This window comes from Poromitra crassiceps (assembly GCF_964638095.1).
Source record: "Poromitra crassiceps genome assembly, chromosome: 6".
NCBI classification, from domain to species: domain Eukaryota; kingdom Metazoa; phylum Chordata; class Actinopteri; order Beryciformes; family Melamphaidae; genus Poromitra; species Poromitra crassiceps.
In genome coordinates this window covers 40,981,965-41,004,996 of record NC_139627.1, presented here as the reverse complement: position 1 = coordinate 41,004,996, position 23,032 = coordinate 40,981,965, and positions in this window count along the sequence as shown.

Here is a 23,032-nt window from a genome sequence, read left to right as displayed (position 1 = left end):
GGCACAATCTACATTGGAGTTAGAGCAGCAACTCTTCGGGGGCGAGCATAGGGTCATGAATTGTCTGCAAAGATGTTTTCTGCACAGAATATCTCATTTCTCTCCATAAACACATTTTCAATAGAGGATTTAATGAAAGGAGGGTGAGAGTTTGTTTGGGGAGACTGGGAAGCAGCAGCATAATAAAAAGTCCTGATAGACAGCCAGGGAGTCAGAACAGCATCCTGTTAAATAAACAGCTCACATTTCTGTCCTTTTAACTTCTTCTTCGCCGTCATGCATAATTTGTCTACAGATCTTAATTTACAAGGTCTGTAGGTGTGCGGCCAGCACATTCCACTCTGATGTTGATGCAAAGTGATCAAGCTTGGCAATAGGACATATACAAATCCCAAAGTAAAACCAAGAATTTATTTGTATCATTTTGATGTGCTATTATGTATTCAGTTACAGTGATGGGAATTTAGAGCAATATTCATTTTTATTCAGCAGGGACACATTGCACGAGCACACAGAATTTATGTAGATTTTATTAGGCAACACACAGTGATAAGAAAAATGATGAAGCCATATTTTCTGTATAGTTGTTCCTGGGACAAGGAAGCTCGCTTTCTGAATGAAATACATTGGTCGATTCCAATCCCCGCAGAACCTTTGAAGTGAGAGACGAAGTGGAATGAAGCATAATACCCCCAGGGTCCCATTTAGGTTTTGGGAAAATAAACACTTGCCAAGCCTGATCTTGTGTGACTGATTCCATACATATAGGTCTGGGAAAAGCGCCAGTAATATTTCTGCAGCCTAATTAAAATGATAGGTATTCACAGATGAGCTGGGCTGTGACTGTGAGTGCTAGTGATGATTCCATAATAGAGTGAAACTCACACTGTTGACTCCAGTGAGCACAAACACTGAGGCATGCAGTCTGGAGAATAATAGTCAAGTGAGAACCACGGCACAGTGAAGCAAACACTGGGCTGGATACCTAGGAAGTTATGACAGTTGAGGGATTTCTTATGGATTTTTTTCTCTCTCTCTTGAGTGTCCCTGATTTCTTTCTATTTCATGAGGAGAGAACGACCATTCTCATGTTCAAAACAGAAGTTCTATAGACTGTAAGATGGACATAGTGAAGATGACCTTACCCATTGGTTTGTGGCAGAGATGCTTTGCAAGTCCAAGTCAAGTCTCAAGTCTTTGAGCTCGAGTCCAAGGAAAGTCTCAAGTCTTTGAGGACGAGTCTCAAGTCAAGTCTCAAGTCACTGTGTGTGTGACCTATAAGTGTGACTCAAGTCCAAGTCTTAAGTCCAAGTCCCCATCTCTGGTTTGTGGACTCCTGTTTTGAAGCCTCCAGTTTGGCGTTTTGGCCACTGCAATCTTGGTTCTCACGCAGCTCGCACAAGACCAGGACCACGCCCACAGAGCCTCAGTGCCATCTGCTGTTGGTCCGTGTTTGGCAAGCTGCACAATCTCTCGAAATTAGCTATAGAGACCAAAACCGTTTTTTTTAAACCAGGTTGTAAACATGTTTATTTCTGCTGTAAAGTCAGGCATTTTAACATGGGGGTGAACGGGGAACGAGTCCCCTTTGGAGTCAGCCTCAAGTGGCCATTTGAGGAACTGCCATTTTTTTCTACGTCGGCGTTGGCAACATCTGTCATCCTCAGATTTTATTGCAGGTAGAATGAGCTTGCAGGCATGTATGGATGGAGGACCGATGAGAAATAATACCAGACAGACAATAATCAGACAAAGATGGGACGATTTCTCTGTGTCGGGTATGAGGAGAGTTGGGTTTTGGATTTCAATCAAGGTGTGAAGGAAAAAAGACAAATACCTCAAACTGAAATAGCTTTTTCAGAATTGATTCATCTAAGCTCTTATCTGTGCCTTTTTCAATAACAAACTTGGCCCTTGGCACACTTTCAGAGGACCCCTCCAAGAGAGGGAAAATAAAAAATCTTTCTTTTGACTCAACACACATTTTTTATCTTTTTCCAAAGCCCACACTTCAACCGCTCATATTATCCCTGCACAATGTCCTGATTTATTACATCTTCAAATTTCACAATCTGGGGACAAATTGGTCTCCTCAAAAATGCACGAACATAGCTAAGAAGCCCCACATTAGAGGAAAATGAATTCCTGATGTTTCAACATGAGAGAGTGTGGGCATGGTGGTGTCAGTGTGGATTAAGGAGATGCCATGTTTTATGACCTGCAATACTGTTACTAATTTGGGGACACTTGATATGGCACATTTCATTAGAAGAGACACAAACACAGGAACCCACAGTGCAGTTTCTCTCAGCCCAGCCCCTGTGATGGAGGTGACAAAGACACATGGCCCTCTGAAGGCTTTGGGATAACCATCTCTTCTAACTAAAGGAACAAAAGCATTGTGAGGCAAAGCAGGCGGCCATGCCAAAACACTCTTAAAGAGGCATGAACTGGCAAGTCCTCCATCTCTACATCTTGAGAAATAATCACTCCCTTCTGGATGTGTTTATGAGGGCAGAGGGGCCCGGGCTATGACGCCTGCGTACAATATACTGGGGGAGAGACATCAGACATACAGTGCAGCTGATCTGAACCCTTGGACTGAGTCTTACAAGAGATGGCTGCCCGACGTGACATTGTGCTCTCGTCATTTATAAATGACAAATTGTTTTCTGTCTCAAATGGTTTATTTGATCACGGAGGGCTGCTAATCTTTTCGCATAAAATATAATAAGTCATTCAAAAGGTGGCACATGGCCTCAATGACAATTTTCCTAGAAAATTACTCCTATCTGTGGACGAGAAAAGAACGTGGCTATGGCTTTATATATTTGTAGGTATGCTCCACATGTGCTTCTGATCAAATCATAAAAGTCATAATAAAAGGCATAACTTAGCTTTTGCTAGAAAATCATTTAACCTCGCATGAGCTTATATAAGTTTTGCAGTAAAAAGGAATATTTGTCCCTTGGCACAGAGCAGTTGTTTTGTCCATGGAAAGAGAGGAGAGAGCTGAATCCAGCGCACAACACCGTAGTGAAAAGCTCTTTCTGATTCCCGATGACTTGTGTGAGCCAAGGCCAAGGTCAAGGGGACGAGATATCAGGCAGCATGCAATCACCTTTTCAAAGCAGCCTCGATATCACGCAGCATATAATCATCTCTTCAACCCAGCCTCGATATCATGCAGCATATAATCACCTTTTCAAAGCAGCCTCGATATCACGCAGCATATAATCACCTTTTCAAAGCAGCCTCGATATCATGCAGCATATAATCACCTCTTCAAAGCAGCCTCGATATCATGCAGCATATAATCAACTCTTCAACCCAGCCTCGATATCATGCAGCATATAATCACCTTTTCAAAGCAGCCTCGATATCACGCAGCATATAATCACCTTTTCAAAGCAGCCTCGATATCATGCAGCATATAATCACCTCTTCAAAGCAGCCTCGATATCATGCAGCATGCAATCACCTCTTCAACCCAGCCTCGATATCACGCAGCATATAATCACCTTTTCAAAGCAGCCTCGATATCACGCAGCATATAATCACCTTTTCAAAGCAGCCTCGATATCACGCAGCATATAATCACCTTTTCAAAGCAGCCTCGATATCACGCAGCATATAATCACCTTTTCAAAGCAGCCTCGATATCACACAGCATATAATCACCTTTTCAAAGCAGCCTCGATATCACGCAGCATATAATCACCTTTTCAAAGCAGCCTCGATATCACACAGCATATAATCACCTTTTCAAAGCAGCCTCGATATCACGCAGCATAATCACCTTTTCAAAGCAGCCTCGATATCACGCAGCATATAATCACCTTTTCAAAGCAGCCTCGATATCACACAGCATATAATCACCTTTTCAAAGCAGCCTCGATATCACGCAGCATATAATCACCTTTTCAAAGCAGCCTCGATATCACACAGCATATAATCACCTTTTCAAAGCAGCCTCGATATCACACAGCATATAATCACCTTTTCAAAGCAGCCTCGATATCACGCAGCATATAATCACCTCTTCAACCCAGCCTCGATATCACGCAGCATATAATCACCTTTTCAAAGCAGCCTCGATATCACGCAGCATATAATCACCTTTTCAAAGCAGCCTCGATATCACGCAGCATATAATCACCTTTTCAAAGCAGCCTCGATATCACGCAGCATATAATCACCTTTTCAAAGCAGCCTCGATATCACACAGCATATAATCACCTTTTCAAAGCAGCCTCGATATCACGCAGCATATAATCACCTTTTCAAAGCAGCCTCGATATCACACAGCATATAATCACCTTTTCAAAGCAGCCTCGATATCACGCAGCATAATCACCTTTTCAAAGCAGCCTCGATATCACGCAGCATATAATCACCTTTTCAAAGCAGCCTCGATATCACACAGCATATAATCACCTTTTCAAAGCAGCCTCGATATCACGCAGCATATAATCACCTTTTCAAAGCAGCCTCGATATCACACAGCATATAATCACCTTTTCAAAGCAGCCTCGATATCACACAGCATATAATCACCTTTTCAAAGCAGCCTCGATATCACGCAGCATATAATCACCTTTTCAAAGCAGCCTCGATATCACACAGCATATAATCACCTTTTCAAAGCAGCCTCGATATCACGCAGCATATAATCACCTTTTCAAAGCAGCCTCGATATCACACAGCATATAATCACCTTTTCAAAGCAGCCTCGATATCACGCAGCATATAATCACCTTTTCAAAGCAGCCTCGATATCACACAGCATATAATCACCTTTTCAAAGCAGCCTCGATATCACGCAGCATATAATCACCTTTTCAAAGCAGCCTCGATATCACGCAGCATAATCACCTTTTCAAAGCAGCCTCGATATCACACAGCATATAATCACCTCTTCAAAGCAGCCTCGATATCACGCAGCATATAATCACCTTTTCAAAGCAGCCTCGATATCATGCAGCATATAATCACCTCTTCAAAGCAGCCTCGATATCATGCAGCATATAATCACCTTTTCAAAGCAGCCTCGATATCATGCAGCATATAATCACCTCTTCAAAGCAGCCTCGATATCATGCAGCATATAATCACCTTTTCAAAGCAGCCTCGATATCATGCAGCATATAATCACCTCTTCAAAGCAGCCTCGATATCATGCAGCATATAATCACCTCTTCAAAGCAGCCTCGATATCATGCAGCATATAATCACCTTTTCAAAGCAGCCTCGATATCATGCAGCATATAATCACCTCTTCAAAGCAGCCTCGATATCATGCAGCATATAATCACCTTTTCAAAGCAGCCTCGATATCATGCAGCATATAATCACCTTTTCAAAGCAGCCTCGATATCACACAGCATATAATCACCTTTTCAAAGCAGCCTCGATATCACGCAGCATATAATCACCTCTTAAAAGCAGACTCGATATCACGCAGCATATAATCACCTTTTCAAAGCAGCCTCGATATCACGCAGCATATAATCACCTCTTAAAAGCAGACTCGATATCACGCAGCATATAATCACCTTTTCAAAGCAGACTCGATATCACGCAGCATATAATCACCTTTTCAAAGCAGCCTCGATATCATGCAGCATATAATCACCTTTTCAAAGCAGCCTCGATATCACACAGCATATAATCACCTTTTCAAACCAGCCTCGATATCACGCAGCATATAATCACCTCTTAAAAGCAGACTCGATATCACGCAGCATATAATCACCTTTTCAAAGCAGCCTCGATATCACGCAGCATATAATCACCTCTTAAAAGCAGACTCGATATCACGCAGCATATAATCACCTTTTCAAAGCAGACTCGATATCACGCAGCATATAATCACCTTTTCAAAGCAGCCTCGATATCACACAGCATATAATCACCTTTTCAAAGCAGCCTCGATATCACACAGCATATAATCACCTTTTCAAAGCAGCCTCGATATCACACAGCATATAATCACCTTTTCAAAGCAGCCTCGATATCACACAGCATATAATCACCTCTTCAAACCAGCCTCGATATCACGCAGCATATAATCACCTTTTCAAAGCAGCCTCGATATCACACAGCATATAATCACCTTTTCAAAGCAGCCTCGATATCACGCAGCATATAATCACCTCTTAAAAGCAGACTCGATATCACGCAGCATATAATCACCTTTTCAAAGCAGACTCGATATCACGCAGCATATAATCACCTTTACAAAGCAGCCTCGATATCACGCAGCATATAATCACCTTTTCAAAGCAGACTCGATATCACACAGCATATAATCACCTTTACAAAGCAGCCTCGATATCACGCAGCATATAATCACCTTTTCAAAGCAGCCTCGATATCACACAGCATATAATCACCTTTACAAAGCAGCCTCGATATCATGCAGCATATAATCACCTCTTCAAACCAGCCTCGATATCACGCAGCATATAATCACCTTTACAAAGCAGCCTCGATATCACGCAGCATATAATCACCTTTTCAAAGCAGCCTCGATATCACACAGCATATAATCACCTTTACAAAGCAGCCTCGATATCATGCAGCATATAATCACCTCTTCAAACCAGCCTCGATATCACGCAGCATATAATCACCTTTTCAAAGCAGCCTCGATATCACACAGCATATAATCACCTTTACAAAGCAGCCTCGATATCATGCAGCATATAATCACCTCTTCAAACCAGCCTCGATATCACGCAGCATATAATCACCTTTACAAAGCAGCCTCGATATCACGCAGCATATAATCACCTTTACAAAGCAGCCTCGATATCATGCAGCATATAATCACCTCTTCAACCCAGCCTCGATATCACCCAGCATATAATCACCTTTTCAAAGCAGCCTCGATATCACGCAGCATATAATCACCTTTACAAAGCAGCCTCGATATCACGCAGCATATAATCACCTTTTCAAAGCAGCCTCGATATCATGCAGCATATAATCACCTTTTCAAAGCAGCCTCGATATCACGCAGCATATAATCACCTCTTCAACCCAGCCTCGATATCACGCAGCATATAATCACCTCTTCAACCCAACCTCGATATCACGCAGCATATAATCACCTTTTCAAAGCAGCCTCAATATCACGCAGCATATAATCACCTTTACAAAGCAGCCTCAATATCACGCAGCATATAATCACCTTTTCAAAGCAGCCTCGATATCACGCAGCATATAATCAACTTTTCAAAGCAGCCTCAATATCACGCAGCATATAATCACCTTTACAAAGCAGCCTCAATATCACGCAGCATATAATCACCTTTACAAAGCAGCCTCAATATCACGCAGCATATAATCACCTTTACAAAGCAGCCTCGATATCACGCAGCATATAATCACCTTTTCAAAGCAGCCTCGATATCACGCAGCATATAATCACCTTTTCAAAGCAGCCTCGATATCACGCAGCATATAATCACCTTTTCAAAGCAGCCTCGATATCACGCAGCATATAATCACCTTTACAAAGCAGCCTCGATATCACGCAGCATATAATCACCTTTTCAAAGCAGCCTCAATATCACGCAGCATATAATCACCTTTTCAAAGCAGCCTCGATATCACGCAGCATATAATCACCTTTTCAAAGCAGCCTCGATATCACACAGCATATAATCACCTTTTCAAAGCAGCCTCGATATCACGCAGCATATAATCACCTCTTCAAACCAGCCTCGATATCACGCAGCATATAATCACCTTTTCAAAGCAGCCTCGATATCATGCAGCATATAATCACCTCTTCAACCCAGCCTCGATATCACGCAGCATATAATCACCTTTTCAAAGCAGCCTCGATATCACGCAGCATATAATCACCTTTTCAAACCAGCCTCGATATCACGCAGCATATAATCACCTTTTCAAAGCAGCCTCGATATCACGCAGCATATAATCACCTTTTCAAAGCAGCCTCGATATCACGCAGCATATAATTACCTCTTCAAACCAGCCTCGATATCATGCAGCATATAATCACCTTTTCAAAGCAGCCTCGATATCATGCAGCATATAATCACCTCTTCAACCCAGCCTCAATATCACGCAGCATATAATCACCTTTTCAAACCAGCCTCGATATCACGCAGCATATAATCACCTCTTCAAAGCAGCCTCGATATCATGCAGCATATAATCACCTCTTCAACCCAGCCTCAATATCACGCAGCATATAATCACCTTTACAAAGCAGCCTCGATATCACGCAGCATATAATCACCTCTTCAAAGCAGCCTCGATATCATGCAGCATATAATCACCTCTTCAACCCAGCCTCGATATCACCCAGCATATAATCACCTTTACAAAGCAGCCTCGATATCACGCAGCATATAATCACCTCTTCAAAGCAGCCTCGATATCACGCAGCATATAATCACCTCTTCAAAGCAGCCTCGATATCATGCAGCATATAATCACCTCTTCAAACCAGCCTCGATATCACGCAGCATATAATCACCTTTACAAAGCAGCCTCAATATCACGCAGCATATAATCACCTTTACAAAGCAGCCTCAATATCACGCAGCATATAATCACCTCTTCAAAGCAGCCTCGATATCATGCAGCATATAATCACCTTTACAAAGCAGCCTCGATATCACGCAGCATATAATCACCTCTTCAAACCAGCCTCGATATCACGCAGCATATAATCACCTCTTCAAACCAGCCTCGATATCATGCAGCATATAATCACCTTTACAAAGCAGCCTCGATATCACGCAGCATATAATCACCTTTTCAAAGCAGCCTCGATATCACCCAGCATATAATCACCTTTACAAAGCAGCCTCGATATCACGCAGCATATAATCACCTCTTCAAACCAGCCTCGATATCACGCAGCATATAATCACCTCTTCAAACCAGCCTCGATATCATGCAGCATATAATCACCTCTTCAAACCAGCCTCGATATCACGCAGCATATAATCACCTCTTCAACCCAGCCTCAATATCACGCAGCATATAATCAACTCTTCAACCCAGCCTCGATATCACCCAGCATATAATCACCTTTTCAAAGCAGCCTCGATATCATGCAGCATATAATCACCTTTTCAAAGCAGCCTCGATATCACGCAGCATATAATCACCTTTTCAAAGCAGCCTCGATATCACGCAGCATATAATCACCTTTTCAAAGCAGCCTTGGACAACAACATGTATGCTTTCATAGAGACAGCGGCAAGAAACCGCAGCATTATGTGATAGAATGAAAAGCATGATCTATTGACTTTCCTTCAAATTCTTGTTGAAGTCGATTCAAAAGCATTACGTTCTGTAAGACAAGAAGGATGTTGAAAAACAGTTCCACTGCTATGGGCTATGTTATTTGAGCACTAGGCTGTTTGTTTACAAGTTACCACAGGATTAGGATAGGATGGATTTATGCCCCAGTTGAGGTTCAAATGATTCCATGTCAAATCCAGGGATATGTGCATTTTGTCCAGCCATTCTAAAACAGCCCTTTCAAGCTGCTGATGGATATGGGGAGAGCGCATGCCATGGAGAGGATTTGCTATTCCCTTTCATGATTCCTGTGGCATTGTTGACGTCTATACGCTTTGCGATCCTCTAAAGAGCTCGGGGGAAGCCAGGCATGTGTTTGTTTGTGAGAAGCCCATTCATAATAGATCCATATTTCAAAACAAAAGAAAGCAAAGAGTTTATCTGAGAAAAATGTGCTTCAAAACATGGAGGAATAAAATAAACCTATACACGTAATACAGTACAATATGGATTTTCAAACATTGAGTGGACATGGTTCACAGCATGATGGGTCTACTCACTGGGTTGTCTATTTTCAAGCATCTGTACATGATAAGATGATTAGTTTCTGATCTATTTACTTCCGGTCTGATTGGGAGGGAATCCTCTGAGGATACTGATTGAGTTGCATCACCCTGACTCTCTGGATAGACGGAGAAGTCTTTATGCGTCTCTGCAAGCTTGTTAAAAAGCAAAGGGGAATGTCAAGCAAAGGAACACATGTGGATGTAACATTCCCAGTGGAACGTCCCACAGTTTAAGAGACTAATGTGCTCACACTGCTTTGCCAACATTTCATGAATGGCTGTTGCTATCAATATATATATATATATTTTACTTGAAAGAGTTCTATAACTAACTGTGCCAATGATCTGAGATGCTGTAAAAATGTTCCTGGAACACAACTCGGAAGTGTTATAAAAGTGTGTTTGTGAATTGCTAGTTGGGAGTCTTTGCTATATTGTGTGCAGTGGTGCCATTTCACTTTTGGCATCGGTGAAATCTATCTTTTGCATTGGAAGCCAACCAACGTTACGGTGATGATTTATTCCTTACCAATTGCCTTGGTGGGGTGTATTAAAGGGTCAACAGTTAGTTATTGTTACAAATAGATCTTCCGTTTTATTCTTAGCTACGCAAGTGGAGCACCAGTTATCGTATAGGTTGGAGGCTATGTAATGGAATCCAGGTTATGACCTATTTTTGTTCAGATTCACCTTCATTTGTGGTTCATGTCGAGAACAGTTCCCCGCGTTGACATTTACAAGTCCCGTGATGAATGTGGATGGCTGCTCCCGGCTTCATCATCTTACATGGACGGTGCTGTGGAGGGCATAATGTCAGTGCCCAGTGTCTACACACCAGCCTCGGGGCAGCCCTCAGGCCCCTGAGGCAGCAGGGCCTGGTGACAGCCAGGACATCCCCGCCTGCCAGGGAACCTCCAGCTCCGCGGGACCCCTTCCTCAAATTAGTTTGCTCATTTATCAGTTAGACCCTTGACCGCATATGTTGAGGTACAGCACTCCTGAACCCAAGACCTCTCTGCCTTTGATATGGAAACAACACAAATCATCGCCCTCTCAAGTTCTCATTGCACCCGGCAGCTCAACGGGGACAAAATGACATTGATTGTAATTGTTTGCCATGTGAGGGTGTTGCCTCACGTTATTTCTGATTTGACTTTAATTTAGATCTAAAGGTGTGATCACAAACAGGCTGCGAAATGGATAGAAAGTCATATATGAATGTTTCTGGAACTAATTTCCCGCGGTGCCTGAGCCTCGCTGTGAGGTGAGGTGGGAAATGAGAGGCACGCCGCTGTAGTGGCTGCAGCCAAGAGCACATCTATGAGTCTGCCAACTGTCCTCTCTGCCTCCCTCCACAGGCACAGATCTATCAGTCTGCCAACTGTCCTCTCTGCCTCCCTCCACAGGCACAGATCTATCAGACTGCCAACTGTCCTCTCTGCCTCCCTCCACAGGCACAGATCTATCAGTCTGCCAACTGTCCTCTCTGCCTCCCTCCACAGGCACAGATCTATCAGTCTGCCAACTGTCCTCTCTGCCTCCCTCCACAGGCACAGATCTATCAGTCTGCCAACTGTCCTCTCTGCCTCCCTCCACAGGCACAGATCTATCAGACTGCCAACTGTCCTCTCTGCCTCCCTCCACAGGCACAGATCTATCAGTCTGCCAACTGTCCTCTCTGCCTCCCTCCACAGGCACAGATCTATCAGACTGCCAACTGTCCTCTCTGCCTCCCTCCACAGGCCCAGATCTATCAGTCTGCCAACTGTCCTCTCTGCCTCCCTCCACAGGCACAGATCTATCAGTCTGCCAACTGTCCTCTCTGCCTCCCTCCACAGGCCCAGATCTATCAGTCTGCCAACTGTCCTCTCTGCCTCCCTCCACAGGCACAGATCTATCAGTCTGCCAACTGTCCTCTCTGCCTCCCTCCACAGGCACAGATCTATCAGTCTGCCAACTGTCCTCTCTGCCTCCCTCCACAGGCCCAGATCTATCAGTCTGCCAACTGTCCTCTCTGCCTCCCTCCACAGGCACAGATCTATCAGTCTGCCAACTGTCCTCTCTGCCTCCCTCCACAGGCCCAGATCTATCAGTCTGCCAACTGTCCTCTCTGCCTCCCTCCACAGGCCCAGATCTATCAGTCTGCCAACTGTCCTCTCTGCCTCCCTCCACAGGCCCAGATCTATCAGTCTGCCAACTGTCCTCTCTGCCTCCCTCCACAGGCCCAGATCTATCAGTCTGCCAACTGTCCTCTCTGCCTCCCTCCACAGGCACAGATCTATCAGTCTGCCAACGGTCCTCTCTGCCTCCCTCCACAGGCACGGGTGAGAGCGGGAAGTGCTTTAACCTCGAGGGCAAGGCAGTGCGAAACATGTGCAAATAATTTGTATGGCATAAATAAATGGATGATCTTTGGGACAGTCGGTGCAGAACTGTGGGCTTTGTTGTGGGCTTAGAAGAGGCAGCTCTCTGGAGGCGAGAAGTGGCAGGCTTCTAACTGTCGTCATGGAGACCAGAGGGCCACAATGTGTGGAGCCTCGGAGCCTCGGGGACTCGGGGCCTTAGGGCAGAAACATGACTACAAGAAGGTTGCTGTCACTGAACTACAGAGTGAAACCTTACACACAATGCTGCCCAAGGCTCCTCCCCTTCAGATGTTTCTCACTTGTGCTTTCTTCATAATATTACACTCTCTTCAGGGAGTGTTGTGGGGTCTGTGGCCACAAAGGTGAGGAGGTCAAGGAAGGGGGGAGAATAAGGAATGTCTCTCTCACACATCTGAAGTTCGCAGAACAATGGCAAGTATGAAAACTAAATACTAAAATAGCAAAACTGGTGGTTTAAAGACCGCATTCGTGTTTGCATGAGGAGGAGCTTACTCGCTCAGCCTCAGCAGAATGGTACAGAAGTCCTTTATTATAAACCTGGGTGTCAAAATACTCGCAGTCACACATAACTTCAAATTCACACACCGTCACATGTGGAGGGTGGGGAACTATTTGGGAAATGTCTAACAGCGTGCGAGTAATGGATCGTAAAGTTTTGCATCCATAGCCGTGTTTTTTCTTTTCTTTTCCCTTTTTTTGGGGGGTGGTTGATGATTCACAGTGTCGGAGAGTCGAGGCATTGAAAGCAAATTGCATTTTTCTTCACTCCGTCAAAACCTCTCATATCTATAAGCCAAACAAACATCTCATGAAAAGATCCTCCTTGGCCTGACACCAGATCGCTCACTCTCTCGCCAGTGCAGGTAGAGATTATGGATCTGTTCATTTCCTCTGCCTGAGCTAAACAGCAGATGGATTGCACATTCAAAGAATTCAGACCCACCGGCGGCCATTTGTAAAAGCTGGAAAAGTGGGATTGAGTGGACACCCCTTTAGCAAGGTGACAGATTTAGTGTGGCATGATTTCCCACAGGCCTCAGTGACCAAGACGGCGCGGTTGGAGAGCAGGCTTGATGACCATCGCAGGTTTGAAGTCTCTCTGTGATTTGTCCTGGATTTGGAGTCAGAACATTTGAGATAATCCTAAAAGTCCACATAACCAAACTCCGAAGGTTGAGGACTGAGGTTAAGATGCACTTAGTTAGCTTGGCTGAAAAACTACAGAGCCGGAGCAGTAAATTGGCCACTGGTGAATTGCATTAGGCAGAATATGCATGTATATGGATTTCTTGTTCTTGTTCGGCTATATGAGGGGAAACATTCCCTGATGCAGAACGGAAATTAATAACTAGCTTGGTCACAGAGTACTTATGCTTTAGGTGGACAGCACAACTTTTTTTTAAATTTTATATCAAGACATCTGTTCAACACAACTTATTTCAGACATTTGGAATCGAAGCCTGCCTGCAGAATCAAATAAAAGCCGTGAACTGTTTCTAACACTGCACAGTGACTCGTGGTCGACTGTCATCCAAGAATACCACATAAAACCAAATAGTTCTTATAAAGTTCTGCTGTCCCCACGGCTTTGAGTTGGGGCTTCAGAGCTTATAAAGGGGATACCAAGAGGCCTTTAAGAGCCTCTGTGGCCTTGGGGGTTAAGGTAACAGCTAATTGTTTCGCTGGTGTCCTGAAGATATTCACAGTGAGCTCATGAAGGCAGCATGTGACTTATGCATCAAGCCACATCCCCTCGCTCCCCTCGTGCAGCAAGGAAAGGCAGTGATTTATGGCTGGACAGTGGCCTGAAGAGGTGTTGGATTCAATGAAATACAAGGCAGAACATCTGGAAAGCCTATTAGCTACAATTCACAGCTTGGGCCGGTTTTGATAGCAATGGCCGACGCGAGCGTGGAATCGAGACAGCGGCTGCGGCGGCGCACATTGAGGGGGGGGGGGGGGGGGGACGCGCCACGGTTTCTCTCTCATCGAACGGCGACGTGTGCGCCGGGGTTACTCACGTATTACGTGGATCAATCTTAATGGTCCTACTTAAGGCGCCAGGTGAGCTAACAAGGCCCTTAAATGAGCCTCTTCGATGTGCCCTAATGTCTGCCAGATGGACTTCAGTCATGCTGGCGTCCTTGGCTGTGGGAGTGAGAGAGAGCCGTGATGTGAGAACGCAAAGGCCTCTCTAGAACATCCATTCTAAAAGCTGCACGACAGCCGGCGTTGCACAAGTCGTCCCATTCAAGGATAATTGGGTAAGAAGAGCATCGGCGGGGAGTGTCTAAAGCGAGGCACTGCTGCCTCCACTCATCTCAGGCCCGCAATAAAGAGCATGGAGGTGTGTTGAAATACAACCCCGTCACCGCTCATCCTCCTCACCCCCCCTTTGACGCAGAAATGACTAGCATGCTAGTCTGCTTTTCATTTAAGGCCATTACCTATGGGAGGCGGGCAGACGTCTCCTGAGTCGCTCTGTGTGTGTTCTTCTCATCCCTGCAGAGCTGTCTCATTAACGCAGCACCCAGCAGGCCTGGCTTAGCACAGCCCATCTCTGTCCCGCCGAAGCCCGCAGCCCGCCGCAGCCCGCCGTGCCGCATGGAGGCTGAAAATAATGACTCACAGTCCCTGTGCACAGTCGCCAGCTCCAGCTCCGCTCCCCAGGTTACTGCAGCTCAGACCTCCAGCCTCTCTAACGAGTGGACTGTAATCTCCCCCCCCCTCCCCCGGTCTTTCTCCTATTTTCTCCCCAATTGTACTTGGCCAATTCCCCCCGCTGTCCCGGTCGTTGCTCCACCCCCTCTGCCGATCTGGGGAGAGTTGTAGACTAGCACATGCTTCCTCCGATACATGTGCAGTCGCCAGCCGCTTCTTTTCACCTGACAGCGAGGAGTTTCACCGTCAGGACGTAGCACGTGGGAGGATCTACACTATTCCCCCCAGTTCCCGTCCCCCCTGAACAGGCGCCCGACCAACCAGAGGAGGCGCTATAGGGCAGCGACCAGGACTCATAGCCCACTTGTAGACACGGCCAATTGTGTCTGTAGGAACGCCTGACCAAGCCGGAAGTAGCGGAGACCTGGGTTCAGTACCCGGGTCAGCGCTGGTAGGCGAGTGCTTCTACACTACCCAGACGCCCTCTCGAGTGGACCATCATTTTGGAGGCGCTTAAGAAGATTGAGGGGGGAGCGAGCGAAAGAGCCAGGAGGGAGAGAGGGGTGTTAAGTAGTAGCCGACTCTAATTTGTGACTTTCATGAGAGGTTTTCTGACAGTGTCTGTAGCTTTTTGAAATGATACATCAACAGGTCCTCTGCTTTTCATTCTATATATAGCCTTTGGCCTAATTGAAAATCTACAATTCACAGAAGTTTGGGGTGGAACAACTTTAGGCTACTACTCTTTTCCTCTGTAATATCTGCCAATATATTATACTTAAAAACACGATTTACTGTCAGTGAAAAGACCTAATTATTCAATCATCAGTAGGGTGGCTACTTCCTTTAGAACACTTATAAGCTCCGGCGTCATCCCGACCGGGGCGTGCCTCATATCATTTACATTTCGTTAGGGCAGCACGTCGTGAGACATCATTGATTTCTCAGCAAAAGCAGGAGTTTCCATGATGCAGGCTCATGGGCGAGGGCAGTGGTAGACGTGTGACCCATCAGGAGCTGTCAGGAGCTGTCAGAGGACAGGATCCAGACCCCGGGCCAGGAGAGGCCAGGCCAGCCAGCTGTCACCTCTCTGACACTGGCTGAGACCATCCATCTGGCTGAGAGAGGCCCACCATGGGTGGGGAGAACCTCACCAGATCCCAGACTGTATGCACATGGAACGCAAGAATGTGGACACACAAGCACGCGCATAGAAAGTGCACGTGCACACACACACACACACACGCACAAACATTTATGCACATACAAAGATATACAAACACTCCTCTACGCATGTACGCACATGTGAACACTCCTACATAGCCACATGCCAGCTACACACAAAGAGAGGACAGGATCTGAGTCACTCCAGAGGGCTATTTTGGGTAATCAACAGCCCAATCTGCGGCCCTGTCCAGATGAATGATTCTCTCTCTGAGAGATCTGGGAAACAGAACCGACATGCTGCCTTTAAGTCGAAGAGAGACAAATAAACAAGCATAACCTTTGGTTGTATGCTTCACATAGCTCTCGCTGTCTGTCTGTCTGAGTGGGTTTCTAATGGCAACGATATGTCATAACACTTTTTCCAGAGAGCTATGCACAGTTAGAGAGTACATAAAATGTTGCTCACATAATCTGGGACATGTTTCAGCAGAGGGGTGAGCATGGAGCACGTCCACCCTGGCATGTTTCAGCAGAGGGGTCAGTGCTGGAGCACATCCACCCTGGCATGTTTCAGCAGAGGGGTCAGCATGGAGCACATCTACCCTGGCATGTTTCAGCAGAGGGGTCAGTGATGGAGCACATCCACCCTGGCATGTTTCAGGAGAGGGGTGAGCATGGAGCACGTCCACCCTGGCATGTTTCAGCAGAGGGGTCAGTGCTGGAGCACATCCACCCTGGCATGTTTCAGCAGAGGGGTCAGCATGGAGCACATCTACCCTGGCATGTTTCAGCAGAGGGGTCAGCATGGAGCACATCCATCCTGGCATGTTTCAGGAGAGGGGTCAGCATGGAGCACATCCATCCTGGCATGTTTCAGCAGAGGGGTGAGCATGGAGCACATCCATCCTGGCATGTTTCAGCAGAGGGGTCAGCATGGAGCACATCCATCCTGGCATGTTTCAGCAGAGGGGTGAGCATGGAGCACATCCATCCTGGCATGTTTCAGCAGAGGGGTCAGCATGGAGCACATCCATCCTGGCATGTTTCAGCAGAGGGGTCAGCATGGAGCACATCCATCCTGGCATGTTTCAGCAGAGGGGTCAGCATGGAGCACATCCACCCTGGCATGTTTCAGCAGAGGGGTCAGCATGGAGCACATCCATCCTGGCATGTTTCAGCAGAGGGGTCAGCATGGAGCACATCCATCCTGGCATGTTTCAGCAGAGGGGTCAGTATGGAGCACATCCATCCTGGCATGTTTCAGCAGAGGGGTCAGCATGGAGCACATCTACCCTGGCATGTTTCAGCAGAGGGGTCAGCATGGAGCACATCTACCCTGGCATGTTTCAGCAGAGGGGTCAGCATGGAGCACATCTACCCTGGCATGTTTCAGCAGAGGGGTCAGCATGGAGCACGTCCATCCTGGCATGTTTCAGCAGAGGGGTCAGCATGGAGCACATCTACCCTGGCATGTTTCAGCAGAGGGGTCAGCATGGAGCACGTCCACCCTGGCATGTTTCAGCAGAGGGGTCAGCATGGAGCACATCCATCCTGGCATGTTTCAGCAGAGGGGTCAGCATGGAGCACATCTACCCTGGCATGTTTCAGCAGAGGGGTCAGCATGGAGCACATCTACCCTGGCATGTTTCAGCAGAGGGGTCAGCATGGAGCACATCCATCCTGGCATGTTTCAGCAGAGGGGTCAGCATGGAGCACATCCATCCTGGCATGTTTCAGCAGAGGGGTCAGCATGGAGCAAGTCCACCCTGGCATGTTTCAGCAGAGGGGTCAGCATGGAGCAAGTCCACCCTGGCATGTTTCAGCAGAGGGGTCAGCATGGAGCACATCTACCCTGGCATGTTTCAGCAGAGGGGTCAGCATGGAGCACGTCCATCCTGGCATGTTTCAGCAGAGGGGTCAGCATGGAGCACATCTACCCTGGCATGTTTCAGCAGAGGGGTCAGCATGGAGCAAGTCCACCCTGGCATGTTTCAGCAGAGGGGTCAGTGATGGAGTACATCCACCCTGGCATGTTTCAGCAGAGGGGTCAGCATGGAGCACATCCACCCTGGCATGTTTCAGCAGAGGGGATAGCATGGAACACATCCACCCTGGCATGTTTCAGCAGAGGGGTCAGCATGGAGCACATCCACCCTGGCATGTTTCAGCAGAGGGGATAGCATGGAACACATCTACCCTGGCATGTTTCAGCAGAGGGGTCAGCATGGAGCACATCCACCCTGGCATGTTTCAGCAGAGGGGTCAGTGATGGAACACATCCACCCTGGCACGTTTCAGCAGAGGGGTCAGTGATGGAGTACATCCACCCTGGCATGTTTCAGCAGAGGGGACATGTGGAAAGCATTTGGAGATATCCAGACTCCACATCCCCAACCGCAACAGACCGACAGTTTGTTGTTCATCTTGTTTGGGTTTAATAATTCTCCCAAATGTCCATAACGACCCTACAAATGTCTAATCTGTCTCACTAGAAGAAACATTATGCATACTTAATTATTCATCATCATTACCAATGATTTGTTCACTAATGACCGATATATTATTGTGACTCAATTTATTCTCATTTGGACAGGGGCCTTTGATTGAAAATAAAATCAGACTGATTAAATGCCCTCAGCACATTTGCTAATCAAATTGGAATTTGAGTCTTTTGGGTCGGATCGTAATTGCCCAATGAGAATTCTATTTAGTTAGTGAGGAGTCAAATTAACCAATTAGCCAAGAAACAGCTTAAATGTGGGTGACCTCTATGTCAAAACTGGCATGAATCTCATCATCTTTTATGACTGTTAGCATACGTTCTCCACAGCATTCAAACAAATTAAACTTTTCCTTGTTTTTATTATTACTCTACTTAACATTTTCCCTACTAGTTACTGCTGCTTTTTTACAGTGTTCCTCTCCTTCTCAACCTGAAGTTATTCTCTCAAAGAGTTGTTTCATTTTGAAAGCTGGCAGCAGCCGTGTGCGTGGACTCTGGAAATGTTTATTTAGTAATTGTGGTGAAACAATGTCCCTTGCTGTCAGTGAAGACTCTACGGGGGCCGTCGTGACTGTGGCAGTGAGCCATGCCATCCTTTTGGTGTGAAGACACAGCAGCCCTAAATACACCACATTGGCTACAATTACCAAGAGACTTCGTGCCAACACATTTTTTCCTGCTATTATCAGCAAGGGGCTGTTCAGTATTACTCAAGCAAAGGTGATGTGTTGTTAATTACAGTCCGGGAAAGACAAGTTTATGTGCTACAGTATTTGTGATAAACTAGGCATCTCTCGCTGCGCGGGCTCGCCCGGCTGGCCCTGCAGCTTGCCCGCTGTGCGGGCTCACTTGCTCTTATGACAGCACTGATGACCACTGCGCGTCGTGGCCTCACCTACTCTATGACATCACTGATGACATCATCACAGATGATATCACTGATGACATCATCATCACTGAACTTATAGCCTCAGCCAGGAAGCATGAAATCACTGATGACATCATCACTGATGACATCATCACTGAACTATAGCCTCAGCCTTAGGGCAACCGGCCTTTAATTTGCCGTAATTAAGAAATCTGGCTCCGTTAGTTCACCCGCACGGGTGCTCTTTACACCCCCTGAAAGTTTCAGCGCGATCGCACGTAAAACGGCATAGCTGTGGCCGGCACAAAAATGGAAACAGAAACATTGCCCACATGCTCCCATTTAGAATAGCATGCAGTTCAGGGGCCAAATATATGATGCTGGTATTTCTAAAGTCGTCAAGTCTTCTTATCTTTAGATGAACTGCGAGCAATGAGAAGTCTTACTGAGAGACAAGTAGGCTACAGGAGGGAGGGGAGTCATCAGAGAGGCAAAGACAGACAAGTGAAGGGAAGCAGGAGACAGAGATCAATGCTCATGTGATCTGATGACATAGCTGAGTGAGCTGTTCCCCTTGGTGGTCAGACCAAGACCATTATCCACCAACTCAAAGATTATATTCACCAACTCAAAGACCATATCCACCAACTCAAAGACCATATCCACCAACTCAAAGACCATATCCACCAACTCAGAGTTGAAGAGAGTGGACTTTGTTTGGATTGGCTTTAATCTCCCCATCAGGCAATATGAAGGAGGCAGAATGCTGCGAGTGCTTTCCGTTTGGCCACAGGAGAATTGTGTCAGGTTGTGCACGTGCACGAGCGCAGATGCTGGAGCAGCATGGCACAGTGACAGGCAGCTTGTTCAAATAAGCACTGACAAAGGGCTCTGCAAGCAACTCAGCTATTGAGAAATGTATTTACAGAAACACATGCACATGACAACAGAGCAACACAAGCAGGGAGATTTCCTCTGATGTTTCACTAATTTTGTCGTCAGGGTGCTGCTGACAGGCTACATTTTCAATGGCTGAAAAGGTCAATGCATATTCTTTCCCATTCCAAAGTTAATTACAAACGGTTACAGAGTAGTTAAAAAATGCGAGCAAATTGAAAACATAAAGCTTTTGTGACAGCTTAGCTCTCATCATCTCTATGCAGTGCACAGTCAAGAGTATTCAACAACTTGTACAGAGCTTATCTCTGTGACAGATGCCATTATATGGTGCTGGTTGTTTGAAACAAAAGAGTGTGAAACCAGATGATGAGTGGTACTGATTGCATGGGAACGTGTAAATGAAAGATAGTATCTGGTATCCATCTATTGTTTCTCTGTCAGGGAGTTGCATGCTCTGAATGCTCTTACAGTATTTATTTGAAATGACTAAGATTTCCCCAAAGAATAAACTAAAAGCAGAACAACAACTATGTATGATCAGATGCTTAAATCAAACGAACATGCGCTGGCTTACTTTTGTTTTCTAAAGCTTTAAAACTGCCAAACGAGACACCTACGACAAAACAACTTATGCGTCCTTCAAGTGTTTGGCTCTGGGAAGGTGCTAATCTCTCTGTCCATTCTGTTTGGATAAAGTGGACAAATGAGGACAGGTCCTGTCCCCACGTGGCCCACTGACTAATTACAAAGTTAGACACAAAGATGAAACGCCTTCCCCAACACAACAAAACGCCTGTGAGAAACCATCAGGAAAACATGTAAATGCTCCAGGGTTTTCTCTGATCACATAATGGAAATATTTTAGCACTGAAACATCTACCATAAACCCACTATGATAAATAAATACCCCCCGCCCGCCACCCCCCCACAGAAAGTGTACCAGCACAAAGTAACCAAGCTTCAAAGTCCAGCCAGACCACAAAGGGATGTTTTGAGACTGTAATTAGGTTGAAGCTGTCCTGGATCTGTCACGAGACTCACACAAACTGGTTGCCACCACGCGCACCTTTGAGCTGCCTGGAGGTCTGATAACCCGGTGTTTACATTGTGGTCACCAAATATGAAAATGACAACAGTGTCTCTTGTCTGATAGACACTGTGTTGTTCAAACAGAACCAAACAGTAGATAACATCCTCAAATTAAGTTCCTTATTAGTGGAGTAATGACAGCATAATGGCCATATAAATGTTTCAACAATGAATTGATCGGATTTTCCCCAATGCAGTGACACCTCCTGAACACAAGGTGTTGACACATAGTAGTTACTTGAACTGGTTCTGACTACTGAGGTCATATTTGGTTCAGCGAGGACACTGTTTTCAATGAACCGACTGAATTAACAGTCAAAACAACCTTCTTTATTCGAACATAAACCTACTGTATCTGTCCCTTTTACCGTATTGTAACAGCACAGGTGGGAATCGAACCCGGGTCTGTCTTTCAAAGCACATGTGAACCGAACCTTATACTTCAAGCCCGGCTCGTTACAGTATTATTATATTTTCCTCCCCAATTGTACAGTACTTGGCCAATTGGAGAGCCATTAGGCTAGCACATGCTTCCTCCGATACATGTGCAGTTGCCAGCCACTTCTTTTCACCTGACATCAAAGAGTTTCACCGGCAGGACCTAGCAAGTGGGAGGATGATGCTATTCCCCCCCAGTTCCCCTCCCCCCGAACAGGTGCCAAGACTGACTGGAGGCGGCATTAGCGACCAAGACTCATACCCGCCCGCCCGCAGACACGGCCAATTGTGTCTGTATAGGAACATCTGACCAAGCCGGAAGTACCGCTATACCTTGAATTGAACCCGGGCCACTTATGGTATTTAAAAGGTAATTTATAGTCAAAATAATAACTACAAGGAGCATAATCTTTGTTATTTCCCCGGATATAAGCTATTCATGCCTCTGCCTCAGGCTCACTTACAGGATGGTGACCAAAATGTGAGCCGCAACATGGAGTAATACAGTCATAAAGCCCATATCCCCCGGAGAGCGAGCATGTTGAATACAGTGTGATAACAACAGTGGCAAACAATGCTCTCAGTCACTGCTGCTGTTCTCATAAAAAGTGGGTCCAGAGACAAATCAGCTCTTAATAGAGCCTGAGGTCCCCGACAGTAACAGGAAAGGAGGCTCGTTTATTATTCCATTATGTCGTCTCGACCACACTTAACGATTTATCCACGCAATTACCACCGGGCAGCCAGGTTGCACTGTCACAGTAAACTATGGCCACAGAAAGAGCCATTCAAGCGGCACTTTTATTGAGCTGATATTAATTGATTTATCCTGACCTGCGCAGATCTGGCCTCCCTAGGCTGAACCTCCTCGGTGGAGCGGTGCCAGCCAGGGCTCGATCTAAACCCCCGCATAAAAATAAATGAGAAGCTATGGGGCCAGTCTCTAAAGCCAGAGGATATTGTTCGATTCCACGTCAGGCCCTCCAGGAGGCAATTTAAACAACCCAGCATGCTAATCAACCTGGTATAAAAGACTGTTCTGGAGGGTGGCCCACTCTTCTCCTCTCTCTCTCTCTCTCTCTCTCTCTCTCTCCTCCTGTCTTTATCCTCTCTCTCTCTCTCTCCCCTCCTGTCTTTATCCTCTCTCTCTCTCTCTCTCTCT